Here is an 11492-nt window from a genome sequence, read left to right as displayed (position 1 = left end):
GAAGCCAATTTCAAAAACAAAACAGTTCTCAGATTATTTTGCATACACAGAAAAATTCATGAGTTTCAACAGTTGAAGCTTTATTATTTATGCTGTGCTTTAACTACAGATCCATAATAGGGAGAGGGAAAATCCTGGAGCTAGAAACAAAAGTGGATATACCTACATTGTGGAGGTTTAAAAAAAAAAAGTTTCTCTTGTTGAAAAGATGCACATGAGGAGAGAACTGAGCATAATAGCCGAGGACCCTCTGGATGTGGAACCAGTAAGGACAAAGCAGGTTTGGATGGCATTCCATACGCAGACCAATGGTGGTATTTTTAATATAGTTGGTTAAAGGGCTTTATTTAGCAAGTTACAGTTGACCCTTGAACAATATGGGTTTGAACTGGGCAGGTCCACTTATATGCAGGGTTTTTTTTAATAGTAATTACTACAGTACTACATGATCTGTGGTTGGTTGAACCCATGGTTGCAGAATTGCAGATACAGAGGAACCACGGATATGGAAGTCTGACCATAAGTTATTTATACAGATCTGTCTACCCATCCATCCATCCGTCCACCCATCTGTAGAGAGAGAGAGGGAGTGAGTGCACGTGCTAGGTATTTACAGAAGTAGATATGGAAGTGCGAGGATATACAAACACACACATGTGTATGTGATGTATATAAGCATGTATATCCACGTTTCTATTTCAGGGCTGGAGCAAGGAAAGTGTAGAATGATCCTGGAGAAAATTTACTGTGCCAGAAAGTAGGAAAGAGTGGTGGGACGTGTAAAAAGATCCAGCTTGAAGAGACTCACACTGGGTAAATCTGAGCAATTTGACCATAATATAAATAATTATCATACAGAATATGAATAAAAAAAGAGGAAGGGAGGGAAGGAAGGGCTCTCATAATAGAATGCCAAGCCATAAATATATAGAAGGAATGACGTAATGTAAAAATCATTATTTACAACCATCATAGTAATGATAGGTTCTGGCAAGAGTAATCAATGAATTATAAAACTACTGGTTGAAAGTTTACAAGGAGCAGGATGCTACAAAACCCAAAATATCTCTCCACAAAGTATTGATCACAACAAGAAATAGAGTAGGTATAAATTTGGTGAACACTACCTTAGCCAAGAGGTGAACATTATCAATAACAGAACAAACGAACGTTTTAGATCTCTGGGGTATGATATACTGAGAAGGAGGCAACGTTGCTTCAGGATTATTTCTGACAGAAATAAACAACCCGATCTTATCACAAGGAAGCATCCACGTTGAGAGTCTCCTGTTTCACAGTTATGACCACAGGGAGCATAACTGGCCAAAGGTCCCAGCTGCTGCTCTTAAATCCATCACCACGTTTGCCTGGAGGCCGGCCTTGCCCCTGATTGCTCCTAGTCAGCACAGCAGGGATCCTAAGGCAGGCCATTTCTTGGAGACCAGGATTCCTCTGTCCAGTGACCTTTTTTCAAGGACTCTGACAGCCTTGAAGGATTTTACGTAGATGACAAGGCAGTCTCGGATGATTTACCAAATCTTTCTTCCAAATCTTCACTCAGGGTCAGACTTGCACTATGCGCTGATAGTTCTGCCAGCCTTCCAGAGCTCCCTGCCATTTTCTCTCCGATGTTTCCCCTAATGAAATATTTGTTCATTAAAGTCTTTCTCAGCACTTTGCCGTCTAGTTCTTGGAGGACCAGGACAAACCCCAAACCCTAGAAGCATCCCTTTTTGGCTCTTTCTAGTAACCTTCCTTTCCATATGGTAGCCACTAGTTTGTAATGGTGTAGATTCACTTAGCCTATTTTGTACTTGATATAAATGGAGTCATGTAATAGGTGCTATTTTGTGTTGGCTTCATTTGCTCCACAGTATATCCATGACATTTATCCATATTGATGGGAGTGGATACCGTTGATTCATTTTCATTGGTGGATATTATTGCAGTGTGTAAACATATCAAAATCTATTTATTAATCCCATTATTGGTGGGTATTGGGTACTTCCCCATTCTTGGCTATCACAGTTAGTGGTGATGTGAGCAATCTAGAATGTGCCTTGTGCACTTGTTTGAGGGATATTTCTATGGGTGGAACCAAAGGGTTATAGGGTATATGTTCAACTTTGGTAGATACAGTTGACCCTTGAAGAATGCATGGGCATGAGGGATGCATCTGAGTCTTTTATTCCATAGATGTTTTTAAAATCTCTCTCACTTTTGGCCCAAGAGTGCTGCGTTTGGGTTTACGGTGTTTCTTAACTTTGAAATAGTCCAATTTTTCAATTTTTTCTTTCACAGTTGGTGATTTTTTTGGTCTTAAGAAATTCTTCCTACTCCAAGGCAAAAAGGCTGTTATCTTACGTTTCTTTCCTAAAGCATCATTGTTTACTTTTCAAATTTAAGTCTGCAGATCTTCTGGAATTTATATTTGTATATCCTATGCAGTAATGATTAATATTTTTCCCATATGGATATCCAGCTGACTGAGAACCAATAGTTGACCCTTGGACAACATGGGTTTAAACTACACAAGTGCACTTATACGAGGATTTTTTTTAATAGTAAATACTGCACTACTACACGATCCAAGGTTGGTTCAATCCTCAGATGCAGAATTGCCGATTATGGAGGAACCATGTACGTACAGAGGACTGGCTATAAGTTATACTTGGATTTTCAACTTAGCAGAGGGTTGGCACCCCTAACCCCCTTGAACCCTAGTTCAAGGATCAACTGTATTAGCAAGAGTGCTTTCCCCTCTCTGCTGCAGTGTTTTCTTTTCTTTCTTGTTTCTTTTGGCCATGCTGCGTGGCTTGCAGGATCTCAGTTCCCTGACCAGGGATTGAACCAGGGTCACCACAGTGAAAGCGCCAAATCCTTACCACTAGACCACCAGGGAGCTCCCTGCAGTGTTTTCTTTTTACACGTTGTTATAATGTCTGTTTCAACATGGATTTTGATGTCTATTATCTTGTCTATCCTTGAACAAACACCAGACTATCTTATATTGTAGATTTATAGTAAGATTTAATGTGACTCATATCTTTCTTTTCATTCTTCTTTCAGATTGTCCCAGCTCTTCTTTTTTTATTTTTATGTTTTTTTAGATGTTGGGGGTAGGAGTTTCTTTACTTATTTTTGCTGTGTTGGGTCTTCATTTCTGTGTGAGGGCTTTCTTTAGTTGTGGCAAGTGGGGGCCACTCTTCATCGTGGTGCGTGGGCCTCACTATCATGGCCTCTTGTTGGGGAGCACAGGCTCCAGACGCGCAGGCTCAGTACATGGCTCATGGGCCTAGTTGCTCCGTGGCATGTGGGATCTTCCCAGACCAGGGCTCAAACCCGTGTCCCCTGCATTAGCAGGCAGATTCTCAACCACTGCGCCACCAGGGAAGCCCCCAGCTCTTCTTGTAGCTCTTTGCTTTCCCACATAATATTTGTAAACATCTCATCAATTTCCAAGGGAAAAAATGCTGATGTTTTTATTGGGGTTTGATTGAGCCTATAGATCATTTTGAGGATTACTGATATCTTTGTAATATTGAATCTTCAAGCCATGAATATCACTATTTTTAAGAATTTCTCTTGGAGAAAAATAAAAGTGGATCCCATGTAATAAAATGTACATAAATAGACTCCAAAATATTTAAAGGACCTACATGTGAAAGATAAGTCTAGAAAGTTAATTTTTAAAAGGTAGAAATATATTTTTTCACCTGAGGAGTTTCAGAAGCACAGATATTAAGAAATTATTGGTTTATTATCTTATAATGAAAGATTTCTATTCCATGAAGAACACAATAAAAAAATTTTAGAAACACGTGCCCAATTAGGAAAGGATACTTGTAATTGGTAAAACTGAAAAGGTATTAATAATCAGAATATGTAATAGAAATGAGGAAGAAAAAGATAGCATCCACATTAGAAAATGGGGCAAAAGTTGTAAGTAGACACTTATAGATGAAGCTACCAAGCATTTGAAAAAAAGATCAAACTTATTAGAAATCAGAGAAATTTAACTAAAACAAGATACTACTATACATTTAATACACTAGCAAAATGGTGATGAGTCGTCCAAATGAAGGTAAGTGGTTGCACAAAAACCTGACGTGCAACTCTTTGGTAATCTGGACTGGTGTAGCCGTTCAGGAAGTCAATCTGGCTATATTATTAAGGTATACATATTTGCTATGAAATAATTTCCCTCGGGTATGTACTCCAAAGAAATTCTCAGATACGTCTATAAACAAATGTAAGAAGATGTTTATTTTATTATCATTGGCATGGCAGTTGGAAGAGTACAGGTAAAATGTGGGTGCAGAAAATGGAACTCTATGAAACAAATTAGATAGATGGGTGAATGTTTTTTTGTTTGTTTGTTTTTCTGCGGTACGTGGGCCTCTCGCTGTTGTGGCCTCTCCTGCTGCAGAGCACAGACTCCGGACGTTCAGGCTCAGCAGCCATGGCTCACGGGCCCAGCCGCTCCACGGCATGTGGGATTTTCCCAGACTGGGGCGTGAACCCGCGTCCCCTGCATCGGCAGGCAGGCTCTCAACCACTGTGCAACCAGGGAAGCCTGGATGGGTGAATCTTAAAAAATATACTCCTGAATGAAGGAAATAAACACCAGAATGAATTTTATGACACAATATTATTGATATGAATTGAAACTATACACAAGTGCACATTTTGCACAAGAACACACCCAAAAGAAAACACATCAAACAAATTAGAATGGTAGCTTACGGGGTAGAGAAGGGAGTGGAGGGTGCCATAGGGAACAGGAGGTGAATAAATAAAACTTAATCATGTTACCGTATTTCATCATGCTATATCCAAGATTTCACTTTACTTGTAGTGGAAAGAAATCCTGTGTGCTATGTTGGCTTAAGTCAGGAATAGTTCTTGGAGGATATTTTCCTGAAAAAATTTGGAACACATTTTTGAAAAAATCTTTGTTTATACTATGGATGATCTTTTTTTGTTTGTTTTGTTTGTTTCTTTAATTTCTGTTTTGTGGGTGTGTGTGGGATCTACTTTATTTTGTATTTCATTCATCTGATCTTATATTTTTCCATCTGCCTTCTTCAGTTTTATTATTCATTTATTAATTTCCTGAAATGGATGTTTTCTGAATCAATTTTCAACTTCCTTTCTACTTTGTTTTGTTTTGTTTTGTTTTTGTTTTCCTTGCTGTACGCGGGCCTCTCACTGTTGTGGCCTCTCCCGTTGCGGAGCACAGGCTCTGGACGCCCAGGCTCAGCGGCCATGGCTCACGGGCCCAGCCGCTCCGTGGTATGTGGGATCTTCCCGGACCAGGGCACGAGCCCGTGTCCCCTGCATCGGCAGGCGGACTCTCAACCACTGCGCCACCAGGGAAGCCCCCCTTTCTACTTTAATATATGCTTTTAAGGCTCAACATTTCCCTCTATGTATGTGTTCAAATCTCCAGATCCAATTATGAATTTGAATGTTTCTCTTCATGGTTCTGTCAATGTTTGCTTTATAAAGTATCAGCTGAAGTTATTAGTTTCTGAGAATTTGAAACTTTTATGACTGTGAAGTGTCCCTCCGTATGTCAAGTAATGCTTTTTCCTTCCCCTTAAAGTTCACTTGGTCAAATAGCAATGTCACAGATTTTATAATTACAGAAATAACTTGAGACCTAGGATGTTGATGTCTGTCTCTAGAAAGGATTTTCCCTTGCTTCTGCACGGGTTGTAAGATGCTAACCAAACACGTTCACCTTTACACAATTTCAGGGAATGAGGTGTTTTGGCGTTTGGCTTCAGTCCCTGCCAAAGAAAGCCCAGTTTCCTCCTCCCCTTATTCCAATGGTGAAACTCTTTGGGGTTTACCAGGAAGCCTTCGTGGCTGGTAATGCTTTTATGTCGCTTAGCCTCTGGAAGACGTCCAAAATTCTACTGAGTTTGTACGCCTTTCAATGAACAGAATCTACACTCTTCTGAGGCCTACACAGTAGAACGGCAAGACGGCCTGAGACCTTCTCAGGGATTCCGGAAAGTGAAAACCAGAGTGAAAACACGTAGTCCAGAGCTCGTGCCGGTAGACACCCCCGCAACCACCCTTGCATTCTGGGACATGTAGTCCAGAGCTCGTAAACTCGTGTAGTCCCATATACTGCAGCTACAGTAACGCCTCGCTGTAAAGGTTTACCCGCGGAATTCTGGGAAATGTGGTCCAGGAGTTCCGGGTTAGTCGCAGGCACTTCCGCCCCAGGAGGACACGCAGCAGCCATGTTTTGCCTGAGGACGGTGTTTCAGGTCCGCTCTTCACGACCCATTCAAGCTTCCCCTTTGCAGACCTTTCATTTGGGGAGAAAGAGGAGGAGCGGCTAAAAGCGGAGGTTTGAGGGCCTGGAGTGGTGATGTACGCCCCGCGGGCGGAGCTTCTTTGCGTTTGGTAACGTACCCGGGATGGGGTGGGCTCAGGTCGTGCCTCCTGGGGTTTGAGGGTCTCCCCGGTTTTCTTCACCCCTAACCTGACCCCGTCCCCCACCTATGAGCTAGCCCTACCGCTTCATACGGCGTCACACTGGGTGAGTTGCTTAACTCCTCTGTGCCTCGGTTGCTGTTCGGTAAAAGGGGGGAAAAAGGAATGCCTTGTTAATATAGTGTTGTGAGAAGAAACGAGATAGCACAAGTAAAAGGTCTACAACTGCCTGATACATTGTTGGTATTAATACTACGCTAATTCGGGAGGCACCCATTTCGCAGCGGGATTCTGTGAGCCCAGGAAGCTGAATTGTCCTGGACTCCTGGCCTGTTTTGGGAGGAGAGGACTTGTAGCTGGTACGGGGGCGGAAGGGGGTGCGGTATGAATTAGTGGGGATGGAAACACAGCCCTGGTATTTCACAGTCTCCTTTCCTTCCCCAGCCCTGGCTTCTCACAAAGCACTGCACGGAGGAAGAGGCAACAGAGCCCCACGTGAGTAGGACTTGGCATTCTTCTCCTTAAGGTATTCCTATAAATTGTAGAACGTATGAGACATGGGTAACGATGATAACTGAGCCTTGGTCACTAATTTCCATTCTAAAAGCTTTATGCAAATGAACACATTTCCATCAGGCGGTGGCTCTGTGAATTGGTACTGCTGTTTTCTCTACTTTAAGGCTGAGGAGCTGGGGGCAGGGAACACAACCCTGTTGGCCCATCCTCACCCAGATGGTAGGAGGCAGAGCTGGGGTTGGGACCCAGGCAGTTTGAGTCCAGCAGCTGAGTTTGCTAATCCCTTTGGTATATTCTCTTTGAGCATAGGGTACTGGCTAGAATCATATCATGAAAGGAGGTCGGGACTTAATTGTGGGGACCTTGAGAGCAAGGTTTAGGCTATTTTATGAGTTTTTAAGATAGTTTTCTCAACTGGGTCATTTATTTTATTTCAAATAATATGTATATCATAGAAGTAGCATAATCATTATGGAAAAATGCAGATATATACATAAAGAAAAATTTTAATTATCTGTAACTTCAGGATGTAAAGATACCAGTTGTTAATGTTTTAGTGCCTTTTTGTCTGGTTACTCTTTGTGTATGTTTCTGTGTAGTGGAGGCTGTGTTTTGTGGGACTGATGTTACACTGCAGGGCTACTCAAATTGTGGTCCACAAACCAGCGGCCTTGGCATCACTTGGATAGAAATGCCCAGCCTTGAGCCCCATTCGAGACCTTCTGATTTATAATTTCTGCGTAGGGGGTCCAGGAGGCTGCGTTCCAACAAGATCCCGCAGTAATTCACATGCACGTGAAAATTCGAGAAGCTCAAGAGAGGGTCTTTTCTGGAAACTGAGGCCGAGGAAATCGACCCTGCTGGATGTCACAGATAAAACTGAGCTGGACTCACCAAAGGCCTACTTAGTCCAATGATTTTATTCCCCCACTAATTATTGTCAACTGTCAGGGCCCCTTTCAGAATCCTGAATTGAGCAGAAGACAGCTAGCAAGTGTAGAGTCAAAATGGAGGTCGTTAGAAGTTGTGACGATATCTCTCTCCCAAGCTTTGGGGAGTGGAATCATTGCCATCTTTTGTACTAGATCGAACCCGGGCCCCCTGCATTGGGAATGTGGAGTCTTATCCACTGCACCACCAGGGAAGTCTCCCATTTATTTCTTAAACTTTCCTATATTTATAATGATATAATTACAATTCAGATTCCTGTCTTTTTTTCATTTGAATTAGGTATGGACTGTCAAACTATTTTTTACTGTTGTTGCAGAATCCTGGCTTTTATTAGTTCTCTTTACCTCTGTGCATAATTGTCAAAAGGGTACTTCCTGTTTAAAAGGAAACTTAACGTCTTTTTATACCTTTTGTAAAAAGTTGTCCATGTCAATTTAAATATTATTGTTGCAGTCACAAAATCTTTAGGAAGACAAGCAGAGATTTTCAGAACTCTATAAAGACTCTCACATAACAGGGCAACAACGTAGGACCTCCACATGTCTGACAGTCTTCTGTTGGTAGAAATCACATCTCTAAGGATAATTTCTCACTAAAATATCATCTGCTTTACCGCAGTTGCTAAGAAATAAGAAACCCTGACAGTGGTGTTCTCAGAGCTTCCTACCTTATGACGATCTCACGAGGTGGATGCCCGTGTTCTCCCCTACTGGCAGAGGACAGAACTGAGGCGAAGAGATGTGAATAACTTGCCCAGGTGACACTGCTCGTGAATGGCGTAGCCTGATCAGAGCCCACGCATATTGACTCCAAAACCTACTCTGACTTACATGGTCTCTGTTTACACCATACCCAGAATAAGAATGACCCCTGTGGAAGCTGCAGGCACCCTGTGAGGGGGCCACTGTGTATGGATGGGCAGGTCATTCCTCACACAGCCACTGAGGGGGTTCACGGGGGCATCTGGTATCTGCGTGGGGCTCTGCTCATCAAGCATAATCAGCTGTAGCCACCCCGAGGACTGGGAGCCTTGGTAATTCACAATGAGCACCACGTGGGTTAGTGACTTCTTTTTCTTTAAACCAGTTTCCAGTTTGACTTCTTCTTTCCCTGTCTGTCTTGCTAGGACTCTGCACTGCCCCAGAAGGAGAGAGAAAATGAGCACATTCCAGGTGAGTAGAGCTTGCCTTTCTTGCTGTTAAAAACGCCATTTTTGTACTCAGGTTGGACACAGGTTTTCCTCTTTTTTTTTCTTTTTCTTTTTTTTTTTTTTGATTGGAGTATAGTTGATTTACAATGTATTAATTTCAGGTGTACAGCAAAGTGATTCAGTTATACATATATGTACATGTATTTTCAGATTCTTTTCCCTTATAGGTTATTACGAAATATTGGGTATAGTTCCATATGGGTTTTCTCTTTCAAGGAGAGTCTAAGCATATGAGGACCTGAGTGTGCCATGTGTGCTTTTTTTAAAAATTCCTGTTAAATTTAATTGGTTTCGGTTTTAATTTTTGTTTTATTTCATCTTTTTTTATTTTACAAGTAAAAGAAAAATTAAGGGAAATGAAGGACATCTTCCAGTCTACTGCTTACCTGCTTACAAATTAGCTGCTTTTATATTTCTGTAATCTCTCCATCATATGTATTCATGGATGTGTATTTGTATTTATAACATAGATACAGTTTTAAATTGTTTTTTTCATTTAATACTAGCTAACGTTCACTTTTAATTGCTTTATCATGTTCCTGCAAACTTATGCACCTTTTTTTTTTTTTCTGGTATGCGGGCCTCTCACTGTTGTGGCCTCTCCCGTTGTGGGGCACAGGCTCCGGACGCGCAGGCTCAGCGGCCGTGGCTCACGGGCCCAGCTGCTCCGCGGCATGTGGGATCTTCCCGGACCGGGGCACGAACCCGTGTCCCCTGCATCGGCAGGCGGACTCTCAACCACTGCGCCACCAGGGGAGCCCTGCACCTATTTTTTAAACTATTCTTTATTCACAGACATTTAGTTTAAAGACTTCTCCTGTTTCAGGAGCACTACAGTGACGGTTTTCCTGATTTAACCTGTTTCTCAAAATATCTGTTCTGAAGAATATTGCCCCTTTTTGCCCTTAACATAGTAGGTTTAGGTATTCAGAATTTAAGAGGTATGTTTTACATGTGGTGCCTTGGATGTTTTTTGGTAGAATATCCAAATACGGCAGAGCACAGCAGGATCAAACTGCTGCTTCACGCAGAAAAAGTCATGTATTGTTAGAAGTTTTCTCACGACCAGAGTTAGATTCAGTCTTCCCCATGCTTGAGTCAGACCCTTTGTGTATTTTATTTACTGGTTTGTTTCTTTTTCCATCTTATATTTTTTTCTAATCAGAGTAATACATGACCTTAGTTGAAAAAGTCCAGTGGTACTTAAAGCACTTGTCGCTGCATAGACAGCTCAGAACAACTGTATAAAGAGGTGCTTGGTTTCATCTTTGTTTTAAATATAAAGAATCGGGGTTGTGAGAAAAGGAGGAACCAACTCAGACTCACCCAGAAAACCAAGGGTCTGGAGTCAGAGTATTGCATTCAAGCGAAAGACAGGAACGGGGAAAGAGAGAGTTTTCATTCAGAGACCTGGCACGGCCTTTTGGTTAGTTTCCACATATAACACTCCTTCTCAGCTGGTTCCCACCTCAGTGAGAAAGCAGGTGCCATCAAATACTGCCAGTACTAAATTGGTAACTGTTTCTGGGGCACTTGGCAATAATAATTAAACAGTGAAAGCTTTTTAGTTCAGGATCCAGTGGTTAGAATTCTAGGGAGTTTACTTATGAGTTGTCTGAGAGCCCCAGGTAAATACACAAAAGCTTTCTCTTTCATAGCTGCACGTCCGGTGAGGCTGAGGAAAGTCAGTGTGTGGCATTGGCAGGATGGAAGGAGGGGGTGCTGGGAAGTCTGCACACCTCACAGGAGCCGGAGCAACTTCCCATCCTCCTCGTCTCCTCGGGGCTGCCCCTCTTCCACTGGCCACTGGGTATAAGATTGAGGTGGTGTTGTTTGTCGTAGGAGGCGGTGACCTTCAAGGACGTGGCCGTGGCCTTCACAGAGGAGGAGCTGGGGCTGCTGGACTCGGCCCAGAGGAAGCTGTACCAGGATGTGATGGTGGAAAACTTCCGGAACCTGGTCTCAGTGGGTGAGGACAGCCTTTCTCTGCGAGTGTCTTTGTGACCTTGGTGTTTCAAGGCTTTGGGCCTCTTGAGGTGGTTCCCTGAGTTTGGGGACCAGACTTTTGCAATTCCTGTGGGACACGAGAGGATGTCTCTGGTCTTTCCAAACAGTGTGTTTCAGGTCCTTTTCAATTATTTTGTAAAAGAACTGTAAATCGACAGTATCTTGCTGTACCTTGTGTATTCTTCTTCAGATTTCCCTCCCCGCCATTAGTGGATCATAAAGCCAATTTATTGAGCCCTACGTGTGATTTTTTAATGAAATAAAATAGTATAGAAAATATCAGAGTTTCTTAGGAAGAGTACAACACATTGCAGCAGAAACTCTGGGCGATGGCATGAGTGGTGTGAGAGCCAGT

The 11492-nt window shown here is 42.4% G+C and overlaps 1 long non-coding RNA gene across 1 annotated transcript; it reads left to right on the top strand.

The window, feature by feature from the left end:
* Positions 1-6896: 6896 nt before the first annotated feature.
* On the top strand, positions 6897-11086 carry LOC309810992. Its single transcript, XR_014295091.1, has 3 exons — positions 6897-6948; positions 9047-9092; positions 10973-11086. It is a non-coding gene; the product is annotated as an uncharacterized lncRNA (long non-coding RNA).
* The last annotated feature ends 406 nt before the right edge of the window (positions 11087-11492 follow it).

The sequence above is a fragment of the Mesoplodon mirus genome (assembly GCF_964341445.2).
Source record: "Mesoplodon mirus genome assembly, chromosome: 10".
Lineage (NCBI taxonomy): Eukaryota > Metazoa > Chordata > Mammalia > Artiodactyla > Ziphiidae > Mesoplodon > Mesoplodon mirus.
The sequence above is the reverse complement of the archived record's forward strand: the minus strand, read 5'-3'. Positions and strand labels throughout refer to the sequence as shown.